The sequence below is a fragment of the Rana temporaria genome, chromosome 6 (genome assembly GCF_905171775.1).
Source record: "Rana temporaria chromosome 6, aRanTem1.1, whole genome shotgun sequence".
In the NCBI taxonomy this organism is placed as follows: Eukaryota; Metazoa; Chordata; class Amphibia; order Anura; family Ranidae; genus Rana; species Rana temporaria.
The window spans coordinates 40760388-40784880 of NC_053494.1; the positions used below are offsets into that span (position 1 = coordinate 40760388).

General features: G+C 41.6%; 1 long non-coding RNA gene across 1 annotated transcript in view; it reads right to left on the reverse strand.

Moving 5' to 3' along the window:
- The window catches only part of LOC120943411, a 432597-nt gene extending 409614 nt beyond the window's left edge, over positions 1–22983 (reverse strand). Inside the window, exons 1-2 of the long non-coding RNA XR_005750286.1 lie at positions 22221–22983; positions 19800–20040 (exon numbers count right to left, since the gene is read on the reverse strand). This is a non-coding gene — a long non-coding RNA (uncharacterized LOC120943411). The remainder of the gene's footprint in view (positions 1–19799; positions 20041–22220) is intronic.
- Between the last annotated feature and the right edge of the window lie 1510 nt (positions 22984–24493).

Sequence of the window (24493 nt, forward strand, 5' to 3'; positions counted from 1 at the left end):
ATTAAGGCTCCATTCACATCTAGGCAGACAAATTTGCGGCGTTTTGTCCCGCGAATTGCGGCGGCAAATAGAGGCGTTTTGTACCGCGATTGTCCGCCTAGTTGTGCCCCTAGATGTGCCCCTCTATGGAGATGGTTCCCGAACGCCGAAAGCCGCCTGAAAAAAAGGTCCGGGACCTTTTTTCAGGCGGCAGGCGACAGGCGGCAGGTGTTCGGTGTGGAGATGTGAACCATCTCTATAGAGGGCAATGTCTTTTCATCCCTCTGGCGGCAGCGGCGTCGCACTACAGGCGACAAAACGCCTAGATGTGAATGGGGGCTAACTTTTAATTAATCGATTAATCTTTAATTTTTTTGATCGATCAAAATCTTTTTGATCGATTAAAATTCTTTTGATTGGTACTCACCTCTCTGCCGGCTTCTGGGTCTTCAGGGAGTTCCGTCGGAGATCCAGTAACATCACGGACACCGGCGGGGCTTGCCGTGTCCATCTGAAGGGCTCGTTTGCTGTGCCTTCATATCTGCATGCCGGCGGGACCTTCCTATCTGCCACACAAAAGGGCTGTTACATTTCCCTCTATCAACCTGGGATCCTACAACCATCCACTGGGAGTTGTGATAGTTCCCTTCATGGGACATCTACATGCCGACGGACTGATGTTAACCCCTCATCTGGATTCAGCAGTGGTATCGTTTTACACATTTTTATACAAGTATCATACTTAGCTACATGTTTTTATGACTGCTTTTGTTACCGTTTGGTATTACTCGCACCATTTTTACAGTTTATGTAGCTACATCGGTTTTATCTCCAGTGCAATATTTGGTTACCTACTTGAAGACTATAAAAGTTTTAATGCTATTCCTATCGAGCGCTGCCTTTGTGTGTGTTTTTGTATCCTGCTTTCCATTTTCCAGTGGTTGGTAGCTGCATTGGGAATCAGCCTGCAAAAAGATCAGCTAAAAGTAGTTGGATCTGTATGTGCGTTATAATTAATCAAAATTAGTCGATTAATCGATTAAAGAAAAAAAGATTAATCGAACAGAAAAATTTTGATCAGTAACAGCCCTATTTTTAACCTTACAGGTGTGCATGAGGCCAACACATCTAGGCTTCCTTCCAGCCTCTGATAGAAGCGTAAAGAAGCAGAAGCAAGAGACTGATGAAGTCATCCCTCTGCTCCCCTCAACAACAAATGTTTGAGAGCTGGTTGTCAATTTTTCCGACAACAAAAGTTCTTGTTGGAAATTCCAATTATCTGTATGCAATTCCGACGCACAAAAATCCTACGCATGCTCAGAATCAATTTGACGCATGCTCGGAATAATTGAACGTAATTTTTCTCGGCTTGTCGTAGTGTTGTACGTGACCGCGTTCTTGTTGTTCGTAATTTCCAACAACATTTGTGTGACTGTGTATGCAAGACAAGTTTGAGCGAACAATCCGTCAGAAAAAAATCCACGGTTTTGTTGTCGGAATGTCCAATGGTGTGTACGTGGCATAAGCATTGCATAGTTACATAGTTGGTAAGGTTGAATAAAGACCCATACTATTCCACCTGTGTGGGTGTATAAGTGTGCATCTATTTACAGTATGTCTCTACCATTTGCCATATCCCTGCATATTGAGAGCTTTTCTGAAGTTATCAACACCACCAACTGTGAAAGCGATTTCCACATCCTTGCCACTTTAACAGCATAGAACCCCCCTATGTTAAGCCCTAGGCATAGACAGTACGCAAATATGCGGCCTCTTGGGCCCTGCCGGCAAAAGGACACATTTTTGCAGACACAGAAGTGCCGAGAGTGCATGTCCTACATGCTCCCTGCACAGTTACTGGTGGCAAAAGGAAAGCTCCTGATCGCTTCTTGTGAAAGCTTTGTGATCATGTGACCACCGTGACAGCCAATCATGGAGGGCACATGATCATAAAGGGCTGGGAGGCGCTGAAACAAAGGAGTTAAGGTTAAACCGTTTCTCATCCAACTTCCACATGTCTTCTTAAATGGCCTGTGACTGAATAGGACTGGATAGTTTTTCTCTATGCTAGAATCACGATTTAGATTTTTGTATATTGTGGTCATATCTCCTCTTAATTGTCTCTTCTCCAGGGAGAATAAGTTTAGTGCTTGCAGCTGCTCTTTATAACTGAGGTCCTCTAGCCCTCTCATTGAGTATAGAGGTGCAGGCATAAGGTGTAATACGTACCCTATTCCTGGTTTCAGTAGGCTCTTCAAATCCATGTGACCCATCTAGAACTGCTGATCCCTAAGGTACTCTCACCTCCTTTATGTACAAAGCAGAGTTTATAGTCCTGCATTGTACCTGATGACACAGAGGGACCACTTAAAAACAAAGGGCCAGATTCTCAAAGGAGTTACGCCGGTGTATCTACTGATACGACGGCGTAATTCGAAATTCCCGCCGGCGTATCATTGTTTTGTATTCACAAAACAAGATACGCCGGAATTAGGCTAGGATCCGACTGGTGTAAGTCACTTACACCGTCGGATCCTAAATGCAATACAACGCTGACCGCTAGGTGTCGTTTACATTCAGGTCTCATTTGACTATGCAAATGAGCCTGATACGACGATTCCCGAACAAATTTGCGTCGCGTACTCGTCGCGTACGTCGTTTCCGTAAGCGTAAGGTTACCCCTGCTATATGAGGGGTAACCTTACGCCAGTCTGCCGTATGCCATGTTAAGTATGGCGTCGGGTCCGCATCGGCTTTTTCCGTCGGTTACGTCGTTTTCCTAAGTCGTTCTTGAATACGACTTTACGTCAATGGCGCTCACATCGGCGTCATTGACGTTTTCCATCGTGAGCTGGAGCATGCGCACTGGGCTATTTTTCAGCCCGGCGCATGCGCAGTTCAATCGGCTCGGGGGCGCGCTTAATTTGAATACTAGCCGCCCCCTTTAAATTACGCGGCCATACGCCGGGCCATTTACACTACGCCGCCGCAAATTACGGAGCAAGTGTTTGGGGAATACGGCACTTGCTCCTGTAAGTTGTGGCGGCATAGTGTAAATAGCTTACGCGCCACCGCCGCAGGATGTACGAGAATCTGGCCCAGAATCTTCAGGGAGGTGAGAACAGCACCAGAGCCTGCCGCACTGAGTTATGTGGTAAGTAATACTTTTTCCCTGCAATCCTAGACTAAATAAGCATTTAACCCTTGCAGTACGGGGAAGGGGGAGGCCCACTGCAAGGAAAGAGCTTGTCTAATTCCCAAAGTTCAGATTTAAGCCATGGTTTTGCTGTGATGTTTGTTGTACATATGACAACAATTCTAAATAAACAGAAAGGAGGCGACTGCGTCATTCTTCCTTGATTTTCAGTTCTGTAGTACTTGGACTTTTTATGAAAATAAATAAAAAATACTTTAAATGGTATTTTACGCCTCAGTCCATGGGCAGCGCAGAATATCCCTGAGCACATAATAAAATGTCAGCCAGACTGACGCTCGCTTTTTGTTCTAGTTGGGGTGGACTGTTGACGGGAAAAGCCAGGCGAGGGTTGCATCATTCAACGGTTTTAATAAAAAAAACTGTGATATCTTGTTTGGAGAGTCGAGCTTGCTGTTGACAGTTTGGTAATACAACAGCAAGATGACATCAATAAGTGTCATTATATCTGGAACCCCTTTTTCTTTAGCGTTCTGGTGTGTTTCTGTTTATTTATAGAGGAATAAATACAGCGCTAGACAAAAGACACAATGTAATTTTGCCAGACTAATCAGCCCTATTGTTTCGGCGCTCTCGTTCTCGGAGAAGTTTGACCATTATGAAAATCCAGCATTCAGATGGCGCACTCACTTGTTCAATCGTGCAGCTGACAATATATTGTAACACAGTAAGAGCTACATAGAAAAATCTATTATGATTAATTCACCCAGGGAGAGAATGGAACTTTAATTTCTAATTTTTTAGAGGGTGAAACCCTCCTGGGGACTTAGGCCGCGTACACACGATCGGTCAATCCGATGACAACGGTCCGAAGGTTAACCGATGAAGCTGACTGATGGTCTGATGTGCCTACACACCATCGGTTAAAAAACCGATCGTGTCAGAACGCGGTGACGTAAAACACAACGACGTGCTGAAAAAAACGAAGTTCAATGCTTCCAAGCATGCGTCGACTTGATTCTGAGCATGCCTGGATTTTTAACCGATGCTTTTGCATACTAACCACATCGGTTATCAGTCCATCGGTTACATTTTAAAGCAAGTTTTTTGACCAAAGGTTAACTGACCGATGGGGCCCACACACGATCGGTTTGGACCGATGAAAAGGTCCTTCAGTCCGTTTTCATCGGTTTTGACCGATCGTGTGTACGTGGCCTTAAAGGGTCAGTCTACCTAAACCTGACATTTCAGTTTCTAGGCAATCCTGTAGAGATAAACTACCTTACTATTACGTATATCCCGGGATTGATTGTTCATTTAAAGTGGAATTTCCGGCATGCCAGGAATGTTAACTGTTTTTTTAAACTATCAAATAGATGGGTTTACTTCCGCTTTAAGCACTTTGTACCTTGGAATTTTTAAGTAGTCTATATATGCTTTTAATAAACATTAGATACAGTTTTACACTATGTGGTTTCCCAGTGAGCAAATAAGAGAAGTTTATTGCTAGGATTTACATAAGCTGTAACAACATATCCTTCCCCCCCAAGACCATAAGCAAGTTTAAGTTTCGGACAGTGTCTTTGGTCTAGTCACTTGAAACATGGGGTCCCTTTCTGTCTCAAAGTCATACAGATGCAAATAAATTGAATATATACGCTGCGCTTCCAAATATCAAATAGACTACTGTATTTTCCGGCATATAAGACAACCTTTTATACTTAAAAATATGGCTAAAAAATTGGGGGTCGTCTTATACGCCGGATGCAGACTGTGGGCGTCACGGAACAGCATGAGTAGGAGGCGCGGCTTTTAAAAAATGAACGTGCGCAGTCTGACTCACTCTGCCAGGCATAAAGGAATGAAGATTGGCGAAGTGAGGTGAGGCAATGGCACGGTGAGGCAATGGCACAGTGAGGTGAGGCAATGGCACGGTGAGGCAATGGCACAGTGAGGCGAGGCAATGGCACAGTGGGGTGAGGCAATGGCACGGTGAGGCAATGGCACAGTGAGGTGAGGCAATGGCACAGTGGGGTGAGGCAATGGCACAGTGAAGTGAGGCAATGGCACAGTGAGGGGGTCGTCTTACACAGCGAGTATATCCCAAAACCAACATTTTAGCTGGAAAATTAGGGGGTCATCTTATACGCCCAGTTGCCTTATATGCCGGCAAATACGGTACGCACTATGCATATGTGATAAACAAAGTGCATACAAAAATATGTGAAAGACATACAGTGGTAAAATCAATCAGTCTCTACCGACTGTAGAAATTGACAATAGTGCAACAAAATGCATATATGAATAAATAAAAAATAGATAAATAAATAAATTCAGTGCTCCTGTGCATACAAGTGGTTAACAGTTATACCCCTTCTAATTGTGTCCAAAGGATCACATATTTAATAAGAAATGACCCCACTAATAAGTTGATTATAAAGCAAAGTGCTCCTATACATGTATGTGACATCCAACTGTATCAGTTTAAGTGTGCTTAAAGTCCATGCGATTCTGAAACTGCTAAGTGGGTGATCCAAAGCATGCTGTAGTGTCCTCACTCTAGTGCTCCCCTTAGGTATTGAACACTCACCTCAGAGCGTGTGACTTTGCAGTTAAGCTCATTCAATGCACGCCTATGAACCACCTCTGGGCTCTGCAGTAATACCGGAATCCTGGACTCATCAGTGTAATACCTCGGTAAGTATGTAGAATAAAAGACTTGATAGTGTAATAAAGTTTAAACAATGTATTAATCAAAGCAAAACCCCCATCTGAGGTACTCACATAGATCTAGTGCACCACTCTACACCAAGCAAAAATGGGTAAAAATACCGGACTGGTATCGGGATGATATGTGCTTCCTCCTTAGCAGATCACCTGCCTAATGTGCCATCCTGTCCCCCTCCCCAACGCATGTCGATGCCGGGATTCTGTATCTTCTTCAAGGGGAATTTCGTACATCGTATTAATTGCAAAGTCACACGCTCTGAGGTGAGCGTTCAATACCTCAGGGGAGCACGAGAGTGAGGACACTACGGCATGCTTTGGCTCACCCACTTAGCAGTTTCAGAATCGCAATGGACTTTAAGCACACTTAAACTGATACAGTTGGATGCACAGGAGCACTTTGACTTATGATCAACTTATTAGTGGGATCATTGTTTATTAAATACGTGATCCTTTGGACACAATTAGAAGTGGTAAAACTGTTAGGCTCCTTTCACACCTGTCCGCTTTTTCATCCATCCGTGTGCAGATGAAAAAGGGGCATACATTGGCCCTTATGAGATCGCAGGTGTCAGCAGGTGTCAGGTGTTAACATCCGCTGAAACCCGATCTCGCCCGCTTCCGCAATGCTCCGATTCTGCAGACGGCGAAAAACCCGATTTTTCCTTCCATCTTCAGATCGGATCGGGTGAACACGGACATACGGTCTGTGTTCATCCGATCCCCCCATAGAGTAGAGCAGAGAAAAGATGCAGGGACTGCCCTGTCATCCGCCAGCTCTGCGGGGATCAACAAAGGGATCCCCACTGAACAAGCGGAGGTTCACGGGGCAGATCATTACTGATCCTCCCCGTGTGAAAGGGCCCTTAACCACTTGTATGCACAGGAGCACTGCATTTATTTATGTATTTATTATTTATTCATATATGCTGCACTATTGTCACTTTCTACAGTCGGTAGAGACTGATTAATTTTACCACTGTATGACTTTCACATATTTTTGTATGCACTTTGTTTATCACATATGCATAGTGTGTAGTAGTCTATTCTATGAATCCTGTTTGGTTAAACACATTTGCTAATTAGATTGCATCATCTGAAATGTACCAACTAGTCTGTATGTGAAATATAGCTAAAATATATGCCATGCCAACAATACAAAATTTAAATAAAATCGACTTTATAATAATTACCTATAAATACTTGCAGGAAAATAGCAGTTTCCCATTAATAGGCTAGCCATGCAGTTGGTTGATAAGAGTTTCACAAGTCATTTTCAGCCTGAGCAAATATGTCCCGCTACCTAATAAACAAACACATCTATACAATACAACACAATTTACATCTTCGAGCTCAACGTTCATTGCTTCCATCCGGCTAGAGACATTAAACTCACAATGAGCCTTCTATTCGTGGATCGTAAGTGTCTGCAATAACTTACCATACACATCTACAAACTGCTCACTCTACATCTTTGCCTAATAGATACCATTTATATAGAGGCAGCAGAACCTCCGTCTGGAACACTGGAATCAATTTATATTAATGATCTCTTTATTCACCACTGCAATGGTCTAAATATTTAATACAGTGCAAACAAGCAACAAAGAGCACCAAACTAACAGAGGGAGGCAAACCCTTGTAACCAATAATATATCCACAAGTGGATCTTAAGCAGCATAATTACAGAAAGGGCAAGTAAACTCTACTCTAAAGGAGACTTAGTACAAAGGTCATTCAAAGCCGGCTTTCTTTTTTTTATGTGCCTCTCCAGCTGGGAAATCCTGTTGATATTAGAAATTGAAAATCTGATAAAACACCTTTTTTATGTCTTGGGGAAAGGAGAAGTGGCAATGCACTGAGTTCTGAGCTGGAGAGGTAAAGCCACCTTACGAGCACTTCATGCTGCTAGCGAACGCATGTTCTATTGGAAAAACGTGACTTCGCATAACTGAGCTGAGCCTAAGCCACTTCTTCCTTGGAAATGAGATAGAGTAACCGGGACGCTGTCTGATACATTGATTTGACTTAAAGGTACACTACATTCACACAGGAAATATATCCATTTAATCTTACAATACATCAGTCATGTTTCAAGGTTCTAAGGGACATTCTGACATTCATCATCTGCACCTAGCTATTCCCGATCCTAAATTCCCAACCTCCTGAACGGCTAGTAATGTGAGTTTGTGCAAATATAGACCAGAATGTCCATTGATTTAAGTATTACACTCTCTCTAAGCTTACATATAGCCTTTACCCACATACTTTGGATCAAGAGAGGGAGGTTGCACAATGCTTATGCATGCAAGGGACATTCTGACATTCATCATCTCTAAGTGGCTTTTTTAGATGCTAAATCTCCAACCTCCTGAATGGCTAGCAATATTAGTTTGTAAAAATACAGACCAGAATGTCCACTGATTTAAGTACCACGCTCTCTCTAAGCTTATTTATAGCCTTTACCCTTTAAAGCAAGAGAGGGAGGTTGCACAAAGCTTATGCATGCAATGGACATTTTGACAGTCATCATCTCCACCTAGTTTTTCTGGATGCTAAATTTCTAACCTCCTGAATGGCTAGCACTGTGAGTTTGTGCAAATGCTTATCAGAATGCCCATTGAGTTGAGCATCACACTTTCTCTAAGTTTACTAGGGCTAGCCTTTACCCACATCATTTGGAGCAGTAGTGTCAGGTTGCATAAAGTGTACTCATATGGCAATTGAATGTAGTTCTGACTAAAAACCATAATAAAGCTAAACGTTTAAAGCATGCTATCTGACCTTAAAGTAATACTAAAGCTTTTTTTTTTTTTTTCTAAAATAACAAACATGTTATACTTACCTCCTCAGAGCAGTGGTTTTGCACAAAGCAGCCTGGATCCTCCTCTTCTCGGGACCCACACCGGTGTTCCTGGCTCCTCCCTCCTGCCCCCACAGCAAGCAGCTTACTGTGGGGGCACCATAGCATGCAATCTCCCGACCCACAGCTTTGTGTGTCCATTTACACACAGAGCCGTGGCTCAGCTGTTATCCCCTCTATCTCCTAATTGGCTCAATGGCTGTGATTGACAGCAACGGGAGGCACTGGCCAAAAGCCATTTAGGAGTGCTCTTGTGGACATCGCAAGATCGAGAGGAGGCTCAGGAAAGTATTGGGGGGGGGGGGTGTTGTGCAGCTGGTGCACACAGAAGGGTTGTTTTTAACCTTATGCATAGAAGGCATGAAGGTGAAAATCCTTGTGCCTTTACAACCACTTTAATACTGTTGAACTGTTTCCTGTTGCTCTTTGAAATGGAACTTTAACATAACAAAGAAAAAGTTGACAAGCAGGCAGAACTTTTAATGTAGAATAGGAATACTATGTGGATGGTTTCTACAATGCAGAGATGACTGAATTCCCCCATATGTGTGGCAATGACATCATCTTGGTCCAGCTAATGAAACCAGCTGGGGATCAATAAGAAAGAGCAATCATAGTCAAGTCAAGCCAAATAGGGAATCGAACGTGGATATGGCACTGCTTTGACAGAGTGGGTTGCTATTAAATGAAGAAGCCCTAACCCAGATGTCAAGGTGCACACAGTTGAATACTCATATGTGCAACAAGTTTTTTTAAATCTAAGTGTATGTATATATATATATATATATATATATATATATATATATATATATATATATATATATATATATATATATATATATATATATATATATATATATAAAACTGCCGCAGGAAGTTCCGGAAGACGTTGTTCTGACGAAATGCATAGGGTGGAGCTTCCAGCACCATTGCATCACTTTGGTTTTGGTCCGTGGGTTTCTGCTTGTAATTACTGAATACCTAATTCCTAAATACGTTTTAATAAATTACCATACGGATTCACACAATGGGGCTCGTTCTTTGTCATTTCTACATGTGTATGTGGTTGCTGTTGAAGAGGAGCAGAGACATATGATCCTTGGACCTGGGACTTACTTTCAGCCATTGTGGGCTGTGAATGCTGGTTACCCCCTTGTGGGGAGAACTTTTCGGTAAGTGCAGTAAAGGAGGGAGAGCACGAGTGGAGACACCGGCACACCGCATTCCCTTGTGAAAATACGCACTGATATTGAAGGGCATTATATCATGGACTCTTATATACTTTTAGCACTCATCAATTTTTTATTTGAATAAGTATCTGTTCGTGAATTTATTACACTGCTGAAATTACGTTGACACTAATTACATAATATTTTTATATTCATATTATCATATTACAATCTTTGGAGGATATTACTGCATATATATGAACTATAATATTTGAATCTATTTCCATCACAGTTATGAATTGGTAAATTTAGCCCTCGTCACCTTTTTTTATACTAAGCACTTTAATTCAAGGGTGTAAATGTGTTTACAGATTTATATATACACTTAGATAGTATTTAAAAAATTACATTTGTTTTGAGCATATGAGTATTCAACTGTGTCCACCTTGACATCAGGGGTAGGGGATCATCATTTAATAGCAAGCCACTTCGTCAAAGCAGAACCATATCCATTTTCTATTCCTCATTTAGCCAAGGATCAAAAACCAAGCTGAAGATATCAGCAGCTGGTGGGGAGCTCCGGGATATCGCAACGCAGGAAAAAGGGTGATTATAGTCCGGTTTTTAAAATGGAACTCCACCCAAAACTTTTTTTCCAGTTTGCATAAGACTGGTTCCCAGTCTTATGCAAACTGGAAAAAAAGTTTTGGGTGGAGTTCCATTTTAAAAACTGGAAAACAGTCACCAGGGCAATAAGTGCTTTTGAATCTTACTAAAAAAATTAAATAAAAAAAAAGAACAGTTTTTTGTTTTTTTTGTAAGATTCAAAAGCACTTATTGTCCTGGTGACTGTTTTCAGAGTAGGAGAGGGGCAGTCTAATATTTTAGAGCTGTCACCAAAAGAGAAGCAGAAATGAAAATCTTCCACTGTGAATACCCATTTGAGTGAAAGCTTTTACATGTGGGGTTTCTCCATACTTTGGGGAGATTGCCTCTCATTTCCTGTTGTATCTTTGGGACAAGAAAACCTACCCAGAGAGGGATTTAAGAAACCATAAAAACCTGACAGAGGTTCTAACACTTCCTTATTCTATCCTAGACTAGAAAGAACATTTTGCATTGTGTTTCATATTAGTAACCAGATGCAAGCTTAAGACAAGAGCATAAAGAGCCTCTTCCAACAAAAACAATTTGCATAAAATGTATTGTAATGTAGACTAGAGCAACCTTTCTCATCCTTTTTATCCCAGAGGAACCCTTAAAATAATTTTCAGGTTCCAGGGAACCCCTGCTAAAACATATTAATTTGTGGGTCACTGGGAAACATACCCCTTACATTGGAGGCCATTGGGAAGAGTACCCTTCTTGCGGCCATATAGACAGATAAAAAGACAATTGTAGCCAACTCTGCCATGTGGCCTTGGCCCCAGAACTATGCAGGCAGCATCAAATTGGAGATCAATCAACCACAACTCTAGGAACCCCTAGTAACCTTTTGAGGAAATCCATGATTTCACAAAACCCAAGAATTAAAATGACTGTCATCGAGTTTGACTGCTTTTGCATCTGCTTTACATTTAGGGTTACAGTGACAGAAGCATTAAAGCAAAGCTTTAAGCCGATATTAAAAAAACCTTCTTTCAACACAGTTATGATTATTAAAAAATCTTTAAATATATTTTTAAAATAATATCTTATTCTGCTTTTATATTAGCCACCTGTTAATGCCTGCACAACTGAACTCTGGCTGATAGAAAAAGAGCATCAACTGAAGTCAGTCAGACTCTAGTTCAATGTACAGTACTGTTCATTATTATAGGGTTTGTAAAGTTTTGTTTTTTATTTTCTAAATAGGTGCCTTTAAGCTAGTGCGTTGTTGGTTCACTTACCTTTTCCTTCGATTTCCCTTCTAAATGTTTTTTTCCTTTGTCTGAAATTCTCACTTCCTGTTTCTCCTCAGTAAGCGTGCCCCATCATCCGAGCCGTTCTGGCTGGGGGTTAGTCAGCGTGGTCGCCCCTTCCCTTGGGACTACATCCCTGCGGGGAGACGATGCCGTTCTGGCTGGGGGTTAGTCAGCGTGGTCGCCCCCTCCCTTGGGACTACATCCCTGCAGGGAGAGTCTCATCACAAGGATGTGGTCTGAAGGGAGGGGGCGAGCACGCTGACTAACCCCCAGCCAGAACGGCTCGGATGATGGGGGCAAGCTTATCGAGGAGGAACAGGAAGTGGGGAATTCAGACCTATTTAGAAAAAAAAAATGAACCTTTACAACCCCTTTAAGAGAGAGCACAGGAATGACCTCATAAGTAAGCTCCTGCTCGTTATTTGTCCATTCACAAGCTGGGGTGGTGAAAGAAGAAAAAAATAAGATTGTCAACCTGGCTATGCTGTCTCATGGGGATGTCTGGATCATAAGAATAATTGAACAAAATGACACATATTTTGGCATAAAATAAAGTTCATCTGTATCATCTGTGAAATTTAGTGTTTGCCTTGGGTTCCATGGCCCTTCAGACTTTCGGACTCAGAAATTAAAATCTATCAGTGCAGAAATTCCTGACGCAGGATGAGGTAAGTATAGAGAAGACTAGGAGTTAATTACATACAGGGTGAAGTTTATGGGATAGATTCAGTGTTAGGCTCAGGACTTTAGAAATAAATTCTTGGGAGGAGGTTGAGCGTTTAAGGGTCACTTATGGGTAAAGTGTTAGGGGAGAGATTAAGTGTTATGGGTTAAAGTGTGAGGCCTCGTACACACGACCGTTTTCCTCGACAGAATCCATCAAGAAACTTGGCGGCAGAGCTTTTTTGCCGAGGAAAACGGTCGTGTGTATGTTTTTCATCGAGGAAACTGTCGAGGATCTCGACAGGAAAAAACGATAACAAGTTATCTTTTTCCTCGACGGGAGTCGGGCTGGTTTTCGACGAGAAACACATTTGTGTGTATGCTAAGAAACCCGCGTATGCTCAGAATAAAGTATGAGACGGGAGCACACCTTCGGTAAAAGTAGCGTTCGTAATGGAGATAGCACATTTGTGACGAAGTCTGAAAAGTGCAAATTGTCTCTTACCAAACTTTTACTTAAAGTGGAGGTTCCCCCTAAAAAAAAATTCTAACAATACATTGAGAAGACTGATTACACTGCGGGTATGCTGTTTTTTTTCCGTACATACCTCGTTATCGCCGTTTCATCCCTCGGCTTCCGAGTATGATTCTTGCTGGAAATAGTTGATTGACGTTCCTCCAACCGGCGCATACTGCGCATCACGACTTTCCGATAGAAGCCAAACGTCATTGCACAGGCGTCATATAGAGTCGGCTCTATACGGCGCCTGCGCAGCGACGTTCGGCTTCTTTCGGAAAGTCGTGATGTCAAGTATGCGTCGGTCGGGGGAATGTCAATCAACTAGGAACGCCCAGACCCACAAGAATCATATCCGGAAGTCGAGGGATGAAACGGCGATATCGAGGTATGTACGGAAAAAAAACAGCATACCCGCAGTGTAATCAGTCTTCTCAATGTATTGTTAGAATTTTTTTTTAGGGGGAACCTCCACTTTAACACGCAGTAACATGAAATTAGCAAAAGCAGCCCCAAGGTTTGTGCCAGTGGAATCGAACTTCCCCTGCCGTTGTATGTGTTGTACATCACCACGTTTGAGAAACAAGGAGATTTGGTCTTAACAGTGTGTACGCAAAGAAAGCTTGTCAAGTTTCTCCACAAGCCTGACAAGGAACTCGTCGAGGAAAACAATGTTTCATTTACGACGAGTTCCTCGGTTGTGTGTATGAGGCCTTAGGGTTTTAGGGTTTCAAGTGTTTACAGAGATAGCTGTTCATCCCACTGTGTGCTGATACCTGTAGTGTATTTTTTCCTGTACCCAATAAAGGGCACGTCTTTTTCAAGTTACTGGAGTGCGGCTGTCCATATCCTTGTTGTTTTTTGTTTACAGAGATAGGTTTAGCGATAAGTATTTAGGGCTAGAGGGTTTTCGGTGTTATGGGTTTGTTTTAGAGGCAGGTTCGGTGTTAAATGTTCAGACAGAGGAGGATAAGGTGCTAGTGGGGTGTGTAGGGGATATTTCCTTGCTTAGTAAAACATTGAGAAGCTACTGTGTGCACATTACCTCTTGTTGTCAGGTGCCTTAAACAGAAACCTATCGGCACTAACCCTTGATGGCCAGAACAAATGTATACATGATGTATATCAGACATACGGTTCACAATGCACATGATACTGCTTGCTACAACAGCGAGCAGTGACAAAGTGCTGAACTAAGTTTGTCACATAGTCAATAGGTAGGAACAACAAGCCTTCAACAGCTCAACGCACATTGCACTACTACAGCTTATGCGGGCACCAAAATAGTTATATACAGAGTCCCTACAAGAAAATAAGTTCTGCAAACCAACAGAAAAAAAACAACAAGCTCCAGGAAAAGCACTGCTCAGGAATTAAACATTTACCACCCATGTCCCTCTTGTGCAGTTCTACTGATAGATTACATTCCCAAACCCCTCCTTATTGTGCAAATACTATTACTGCCATTAAGAATTTTCCAACTTGTTAACATGACTATGTGGAAAGAAGGAGAGAGCGATGTCATTATATTGATCAGTGTTCATGAATAATGAATATCAAAGACAGTAATTATTGAGGGGATGTTGAAACAATAACAGACACTAGCAAACTGGGAGCAGTTTAAAACACCAACACAGTAAGTTTTACACCAAGCTGAGAACTATAAAAAGATAAGTCAAATGATCCACACTGCATATATTGTCACTTCGGTTGGATTGTCGCTTACTTCAGACATCGTGCAGCTATATGATATTAAAGTTGTAAAGATAGAAAAAAATAATAATGCGCATATAGCCTTGTTTTGTAAATTTTCTTCAAAGAAACCATAGTTCTAGTTTCTGTTAAAAGAACCTGTAGGTCAAAATAAGATCTCTTCCTAATAAGATTTGTAAATACGTGCGCAAAGTTTCTTAAATTTGGAGGGAAAATTTTGTATTTTACAATTACTAATGGCAATGAATATTATGTTAGCTGCCATTTCAAGCTAATGGAGGACCCATGTGGGATCACTAGTGAGCAAGACAACTGTGCCCCTTAGTTCTTAGATTTGTAAATACGTGTGCAAAGTTTCTTAAATTTGGAGGGAAAATTTTGTATTTTACAATTACTAGTGGCAATGAATATTATGTTATCTGCCATTTCAAGCTAATGGAGGACCCATGTGGGATCACTAGTGAGCAAGACAACTTTGTGTTGCCCCTTAGTTCTTTTTAGCTTCAAAGTACATCCAAAAATACAGTCAAAAATATAAAATTTGTATCTAAAAATGCTATTCTGATTTTTTTTTACACATACGAACAATTCAATTTAGATTCACTAGTCCATTCATGGTTATTTTATAAACAAGTAAGGTCTGGCCTAAATACTAAATCACATAACATACATTTTAAATGGAAGTAAACATAAAGCGTGAGTTGTCTTATCTGAAAAAAACAAACAGTTGTAGTTTTATAAAAAAAGAAAAAAAAAAGATGCGTCCATCGTGTTCAGCTTTAAATTAAAGTTCCTATATTATATCCGGGAACTTTGTAAAATATACAATATTATTTAACATCAATGCAAACCTGAAACTGGTTAAACTTGCTGAGATATAGCTGGCACCTCCAGTTGCCTTCAGTATTGCTCAAATCCCTGAGCACCCTAGCATACAAATGTCATTCTCCTCCCATTGTCAATTACCTGGTTCCATCCCATTCCACCTTCTGCGCTTTATTATTGGAAAGTGAGCTTGCCCATATTACTGATGGGTCAATGATCCAGTGCAGAAGGTGGGGTTGGGTGAAGCGTGGTTATTGACCACAGGAGCAGGTCAGAATTTGCATATCAGAAGTTATGCGGCTCCTAGGGTGTTCATGTGGAACACTAAGTGATCCAGCACCTGGAGGTGCTTTCTTTGGCTTATCGGTTACAATTTAAGAAATTTGTTATTCTTTAGGAACATCTTAAACTTTCCTTGTTGGAAAAGATAATTCATTATGCACATTTCATTTTGTGTGCCGTAATATCATTTAAGGACACCCCATTTAGTCTTGCCCTAACCTGTAACTGTTCATTAACATAATACAATTCACATAGAAAAAATGTTAATACATCTCCAACTTCTAATTTAGGAAACTTCCAAAGATATATGAAAACTACAGACCCATTGGCTTTCTGTGAATGAATTTAGGTCTATTCTCTTTCAGTTTAGCGTTCTTTTTCGTGAAAGAGTTTTTTCATATTTCCATAAGAGGAAATTGATTTGGATGATCAGGACTCAACATTGATCTTTCTAAATCCACATGATCGCTAATAGAGAGACAATGCTTCTATCAGCTCATAGGAAATAATAGAAAAAGATGGTTGGTCAGACAGTACTAATCTATATTTAATTCAGATTATCCCAATATGCACAGTTGCCGTTTGATGGCGGAGGTCTTTTCTGAGCCCTCTGAGAGCTTGTAATGCCGGAGGACATTGTGTTCAAGTGTTGTTCTCCAGTATGTACTGGAAGTGTGTAATTTCAAGTTATCACCTTCTCTTTTTGTCTAACATAAAAAGGCTAAATTTCATTTACTAACATATTCACTGAGAGTTGTCGCTGTAGTAAGCAACAGAAACGCAGCACAATCCAGAACTAAATTAAATTCTTACTGTTAAGAGGGGATGTTCAACAATCCAAGCGCAGAGCGGTCGGGAGACAGTTCCTTTGAATCCTTGCATAATTATCACATCCCTATTTCTGATGGAGCAGGTGGCAAGCTGTTAGATGTGACATTTTGAGAAGAAAAGCAAACAGGAGCACGGAGCTTTACCTGCGTTATGTTTCACAAATTAAAAGCACAATTAAAGAAGGGAGTCTACCTGCTGTGTTCAACTCCATTCCTACAAGCAGTGGAGATTACCTGGGATGTCACCGCTGCCCAAATATCAGCAAATTGCTCAAATTATCCAGGACAATGGAAACATAACTAGATTAATTAGAGAATTCAAACTAACAATGCAATGGACGGGAGATAGCAGGGACAAGTGTTCAATGGAGAATAGGTCATTAATCTTTGACCACATGTTCAATTCCCTCCTGTAGAGTCAACATAATCATATGTTGTATTTCCCCTCTCCCCTTACATTAACCTGCTCTCCATGTTGCAATGGGTTGTGGCTGCCCAGGGCATGTGGAATATTATTTCCGCTTCATTAAAATGCAATCAGGATGCTTTGGCAACTGAATTTGCCGCTAAACAATGGTCTTTCTGATTGGCAAGCTATTTTGTTCCCGTGTCTATCATTAATTTTTTTTACTCAAATGGAAAGTACAGCAGCATCTGTCATTCTAATTGTGGCTGCAATGCATCAAGTGGATGCTACTGAAATCTCCTTTGCGACCTAAACCACAAATAAGTAAATGAAATACACACGCAACAATTGCACACCAGACATCGCAGATGTCTATGCGCATCGTCGCTGTATATCTGGTTCACTCCTCCGCTGTGAAATGAATCCTCCCAATCGACACATTGGCAAGCAAATCATTTTGTGTGCTTATACTGCGTGGTAATGGCAAGGCGATTAAAAAATGACTGAACGGAATTTTAAGAGAATGAGGATTTTAATTAATACCAATGCTTAATAAGAGTTATAATCAAAAAAGGAATTAAGGCTTATTGCTAAAATTAGCTTGCCATAGTAAAATTGAATGGCTTTCATCAGACAGAAATATTTGAAAACTGTGAACGGTTTTAAAGTCTCCTCAAAGTGGATACCACCAGTATGTTTGGATCCATCAAGGAATGGGAATTAATCAGTGCTTGGGTATTCAAGGGAAACCCTTTGCCTAGAGGGGAATTCCATGATGACCTCACATGTGACATCACCATTGGTTCCCCATCATCGACCAAGGCCAAATTTAATCACCAGGCGATCAAAGTAACCTCTGTTGACTCTTGATCTTATTTTGGATGGCAGTAAATAAGTAGAGAATTTGAAAAGCCACTGTCACTGAAGATATATCAACATATAGATTGAGTTTGTGGGATTTATTAACTGAAAGTTGGTGCATTGGACTGTTAAGGCTGTGACTCTACACTGACCCCACGATGCATCTAATCATTACTAAGAATATAAAACACACCTTGCCCATAAAATCCGTTAAAGTGAGATTGCGTTCAATTTGCCACAGTGCAGTCCGTGTTGATATGCTTCATTGGACAGATTTGTTAAAGCAACAATACCACGCTCCATTTAATTTATTAAAGTGACATCCTAGGTTCCACTGGGTATACTTATTAAAGTGACAGAACAGTCTGCTGTGTTCAAGACATGACATGCGTGTAGGGTATGTCCAGCACTCATGAGCTATGGGTCAAATATGTCAAGTAGACAGCATTTGAATGGAATATATAAATAATATAATGGCAAATGACATGCAAAGTCCTAACAGTCAGTACCAGAGTATACTGAGGCCATCAGGCTTACCATATCATAATAAATTCTTGGCCATTGCATCCATTCTGTAGCATGGGTGCCCTCTATACATGAATAAAACATCAATCACAGTAACTAGATAAACATCTAAAAAATAATATTCTCGCATGTACTGATATTTTAAAATTAATACCATTTCTTGCATTGCAGCAAAATTGTTCTGAAAGGTCCAGTGCACCAAGATCTTCTATGTTAGATACAGGTGAGTTTTGATGGCTTGGATCTTTCTTAAACGTCTCATATCTCTCAGGAACCTCAGTAAGAAAAACTCCATCCTGGAATTCCAAGTTTTTCACTCCAGTATAAAGTCTCACTCTCCCTGCTGTAGATGGAGAAGTGTTTCTACCGCTTTTGCTTCCTCCAAAGCACAAAATAATTGAAAAGCAAGCAGAGTGAGACTTCTTCTAATTGGAGGGTGGGCAGCCCTAGAAACCCATGTGCAGAGCTCTTACTACTAGAGTCCCAAGAGGTATAGGATATTGGTGCATGATTCAGCCCACCAGCATCTCCGCAAACCCTTGAAGGGTCCAATATTATGAAACATTACATTATAAGGAAACTGCGCAATTCACTTTCTCAGCTGTGCTTTACTTTCCAAAGAACTTAAACAGTACAGAGTGACACCTTATTATCTACTTTATTGAGCATTGCATTCCCCTTACTCTAAGTTCTCCACAGCGGACAATACTTTATGTCCCCCTCATGAGATATAACAAGACAAATCTGACAGTGGAAATTAACAGAGCAAATTAAACCAAGCCGAATCTCTTTATTTCCAATACAGGGTGAATAAAACCAGGCAAAGCTTAGTATTCAGTATCAGCAGGCGGCGGATTCCATTCTCTAGAGGACCGCATGCAATCAAGGCCATTACTCATTTTCGACAAGTTCTAAACTGATCAGCAAACAGCTTAATCTGTATTTAAAAAAAAAAAAAAACTATAGACTGGCTAGACTGGCACAGTATAGACAGCCTTTCTCATTGCTTTGAAGAAGAAGCATAAGAAAAAAAAAAACATATAAAGATGAGCTTCAGCCTACAGGCATCTCAGATCTCTCTATCTCACAGCTTTGAATCAGACAATGAAAATGCGTAGATTCTAAATTGCAACAGTTGTATTAACCCTCCTAGTGGCTAGATATCTCTGAGCTGGTTTTAAGGCAAGAGCTATATATAGAACCGTTGCTGCTAGAAAAAAAAATACAATTTGTAAAATGGACTAGGAGCATGGGAAATGGAGCATTGGAAGTCAATGCATGCTGCTTGGGTTAATATTATAGACATGGCATTACATTAGGACTGTAGGCATGTAGAGCAGGGTATAGCTATGTACAGTATAGAGAGGTATAGATTTCATACCTGATTAAAGTCCAGCTGAGGATAGGCGAGGGGAAAGCTTCTTGCAGTGCATGTCATGGGGAGAGACGTTGCTGGACAGCTCCGGGGATGGAATTCACGACTCCGGGCTGCGATCCCTAGTGGAGCCGGGAGCTGTCCACCATCCGATGGTGCTGAAACCTCCTCTGCCACCTTCAGGACATCGCCAGCTTCACCAATTCACCCGGGACAACCGGAATCACACAACAGTCACAGGATCCCTCTTCAGGAGGAAAAGAAAAAAGACACCAGGGTACACACTAGGCATTCAACTACTACCCCCCACCGCTTCCCTTCCCCGACACCCAGCCAAAACTACACCGCCTTGCCTGTCACTCTAATGACGGATTGGGTTTGGTAAATGATGGCTACGTGTTAAAGTTTTACGAGGCTGCCCATCAATCTGTTTTACAGACTAGACCTCGGCCATTTATTAATAGAGGAGAAGAAGGCAAGTCAAAGGGAAGGAGCCTCTGCGCAGGAATAATCTTAGTTCTTAGCCATTGCAAAGCCAGATTAACCCTATAGACAGCCAACCCTACTACTAGTCTTCTACTACTGATCAACCAGATAACGCTACAGACAGCCAACCCTACTACTAGTCTTCTACTAGTGATCCCTCAGATAAACCCTCAGGACAGCCAACCCTACTACCAGTCTTCTACTAGTGATCAGTCGGATTAACCCTCTGGACAGCCAGCCCTACTACTAGTTTTCTTCTTGTGATCAGCCAGATTAACCCTCTGGACAGCCATTCCAGTCTTTTACTAGTGATCAGCCACATAAACCCTCAGGACAGCCAACCCCACAACTAGTCTTCTACTAGTGATCAGCCAGATTAACCCTATAGACAGCCAACCCTACTACTAATTTTCTACTAGTGATCAGCCAGATTAACCCTCTGGTCAGCCATCCCTACTATTAGTCTTCTACTAGAGATCAGCCACATAAACCTGATTGATAGCCAACCCTACTACTAGTCTTCTACTAATGATCAGCCAGATAAACCCTCTGGACAGCCAACCCTACTAGTATTCTACTAGTGATCAGCCAGATTAACACTCTGGACAGACAACCTCACTACTAGTCTTCTAATGATCAGCTAGATTAACCCTCTAGACAGCCAAATCTACTGTTAGTTTTCTGGTGATCACCTAGAGAACCCTACTGCTAGTCTTCGCCTAGTGATCAGCCAGATTAACCCTCTGGACAGCCAACCCTACTGTTAGTCTGCTGGGGATCAGCTAGAGAACAATGTTGCTAGTCTTTTAGTGATCAACCAGATTAACCCTCTAGACAGCCAATTCTACTGTTAACCTTCTGGTGATCAGCTAGAAAACCATACTACTAGTCTTCTAGTGATCAGCCAGATTAACTCTCTAAACAGAAAATCCTACTGTTAGTCTATTAGTGACCAGCCAGAGAACTCTGTTACTAGTGATCAGCCAGATTAGTCCTCTAGATAGCCAACTCTACTACTAGTCTTCTTGTGATCAACCAGACCCATCTACTACTTGTCTTCTAGTGATCAACCAGATTAGCCCCTTGGACATCAAATATTGGTTCTAGGCTGCTAGTGACCAGCCAGTGAACCCTACTAGTCTTCTTGTGATCAGAGAACCCTACTACTAGTGAGCAGTCAGATTAACCCTCTAGACAGCCAATGCCACTGCTAGTCTTCTATTGACCAGCCAGAGAACCTTATTACTAGTCTTCTATTGATCAGCTAGATTACCCCCTAGACAGCCAACCCTACTAGTCTTCTTGTGATCAGAGAACCCTACTACTAGTAGTGAACAGTCAGATTAACCCTCTAGACAGCCAATGCCATTGCTAGTCTTCTATTGACCAGCTAGAGAACCCTATTACTAGTCTTCTATTGATCAGCTAGGTTACCCCCTAGACAGCCAACCCTATAACTAGTCTTCTATTGATCAGCTAGGTTACCCCCTAGGCAGCCAACCCTATTACTAGCCTTCTAGTGATCAGCTAGGTTACCCCCTAGGCAGCCAACCCTATTACTAGCCTTCTAGTGATCACAGCCCCAATGCACTGCAAGCATCCCAGAACTCACCGATCCCGGGGCTTAGCGATCTAGGAGTTGGGCTGTTGAGTCTACAGCTCCCCTCCATCAGTTCTGTCCCCCCCAGCCAGCCCGGCTCCTATCACATCTGGAGCTGGAAATTAACCCCCTCACTGCCTGAGCAGAAGCTCAGATGTGCTCTGAACTCTATCAGCTTTTTTTCCCTATTAGAGCAATAGCATCACTGGCATTTCTATAATCCATCCAAGCTGCAAGGGTGATCCATAGCTTAAGCTCGCCTTGGTCTATTGCCGGCCACATTCTACAGTCTACTGCGGCAAGGGAAGGGAGCTCCGGAGGAAGCAGAGGATGTCACTTACCTTGCCTGACACATTGGGGCTCCTCTTGCCTTGGCGATCAGGTCTCTTCAGGACAGCGGTGAATTCCAGCACAGGTTGGAGAAGGGCTTGCTGCCTTCTATAGACAGATCCAATGGCTGGCCTGAGAAAAGAGCCGCAGCAGTTTCCTCACTGCGTCAAGCGAAGGACCTCAAAGCTTCATTCAATGCAAGGTGATTAATTCAGAGGCAGTGCTGAAGATGGAGAGCTGCTGCCGCCGCCGCCGCCGGCACCCCCCGGCTCTCCTGGACTGCAGGCAGCTGTGCACAGGAGCTGGGATGGAGAGCGTTTGCAGTGGCAGTTAGATAGAAGCACATTCTTTGTCGGAGGGGGTGATGGAGCACATTCTTCTTGGTGGCTGTTCAGGGCTTATTGTGGGGAGTCCTGGAGAAAGAAGGGAAGGAGGTGTAACTTAAACAGCGTGTTGATTCAGTGGGGCGTAATGTGAAGTTAAAGCACAGGGGCTCCTAGTCAAAGTGTTTGCCAAAGAGCTGAGAGATGATGATGATGATGATGAGCAAATAGATCTGCAGTGTGAACATCGTCCCTCCACCCACTGCCCCTTTAACCAAGCTTTCCCACTACAGACCCACTGTGATTTATCCACACCATCCGCTCCCTGGTTATTAATGGCTCACTGCAATTCTCTTCTCTCTGTCTTCTTCATCATTACTTCTTCTCTACATCCACAGGCACTACTTTCTCTCTATTTTACCCCTGTTGCTGCTGTATCATAAGAAACGCTTTCGTGGAGACATTTTTATTTTATTTTTTTAGTCACTGATTTTTTTTCCTATCATTTTTTTTTTATCAACTTCTTTATACTGCTCTGCGTTCCACTCTACCTTTCTTCCAGTTGTATTAATGATTGCACATGCTTTTTTCATGCTTTTATTTCTCATTTTATTTCTTCTGCTTGCTGCTTTATGATTTGTCCTACAGACTCTCCCTCTTTCTTTCTTTCTTTCTTTCTTTCTTTCTTTCTTTCTTTCTCTCTTTCTTTCTTTCTTTCTTTCTTCCTTTGTTTCTCTCTTTGTTTCTGTGTGTATCTCTCTCTCTTTGCCTTTTTTTTTTTCTTTCTTTCTTTCTTTCTTTCTTTCTTTCTTTCCTCTCTCTCTCTTTTTCTCTTTCTTTTCTCCCTTCCTTCCTTTTCTCTTTCTTCCTTCCTTCCCAATTTCATGCTAATTCCCTTTCTTTCTTTCTTTCTTTCTTTCTTTCTTTCTTTCTTTCTTTCTTTCTTTCTTTCTTTCTTTCTTTCTTTCCTCTCTCTCTCTCTTTCTCTCTTTCTTGTCTCCCTTCCTTACCGTCCTTCCTTCCTTCCTTCCTTCCTTCCTTCCTTCCTCTTTCATTCCTTCCTTCCTTCCTTCTTTCTTCCTTCATTCTTTCCTTCTTCCTTCCTTTCTTCTTTCATTCTTTCTTTCTTTCTTCTTTCTTTCTTTCTTTCTTCTTTCTTTCTTTCTTTCTTATGTAAGGTTAATGTACTATCTGGGTCTTTACAAGTGTCTGGACACCCACCTTACTCTATTTACACTCCATTCCCTCTATTTCTACCAAAACTCATTTTATACTTGCCTATATTGGCTCTCTATTACTGGACGAATCCTCTCTAGTCTCCAGTCTCCTCTCCTGTCTAGCTCTCCCTCCCTTCCCCTTTCCTCCCATACTCCATTTACTCCCTCTCTCTCTCTCTTCCCCTTCCCACTTTTTATTCATGTTCTCTCCCTGTGTTCTCCCTACTCTATCTTTCTCTCTTTTTTGCCTCACCCTCATCCCTCTTCTGTATTTCTCTTTATTGCACTGACACTTTTCCCCCAATTGTTTGCCTTCTTTCCAGTTCTTGTGCCACGTATTCACCTCTATATCCATCTCCTTTCCCCTTGTAGGATATTTCTCTCCATGTTTTTCATCTAACATTGCATGTACCTTCCTTCCTTCCTTCCTTCCTTCCTTTTCTCTTTCTTCCTTCCTTCCCACTTTCATGCTAATTCCCCTTCTTTCTTTCTTTCTTTCTTTCTTTCTTTCTTTCTTTCTTTCTTTCTTTCTTTCTTTCTTTCTTTCTTTCTTTCCTCTCTCTATCTTTTTCTCTTTCTTTTCTCCCTTCCTTTCCTTCCTTCCTTCCTTCCTTCCTTCCTTCCTTCCTTCCTTCCTTCCTTCCTTCCTTCCTTCCTTTTCTCTTTCTTTCTTCCTTCCCAATTTCATGCTAATTCCCTTTCTTTCTTTCTTTCTTTCTTTCTTTCTTTCTTTCTTTCTTTCTT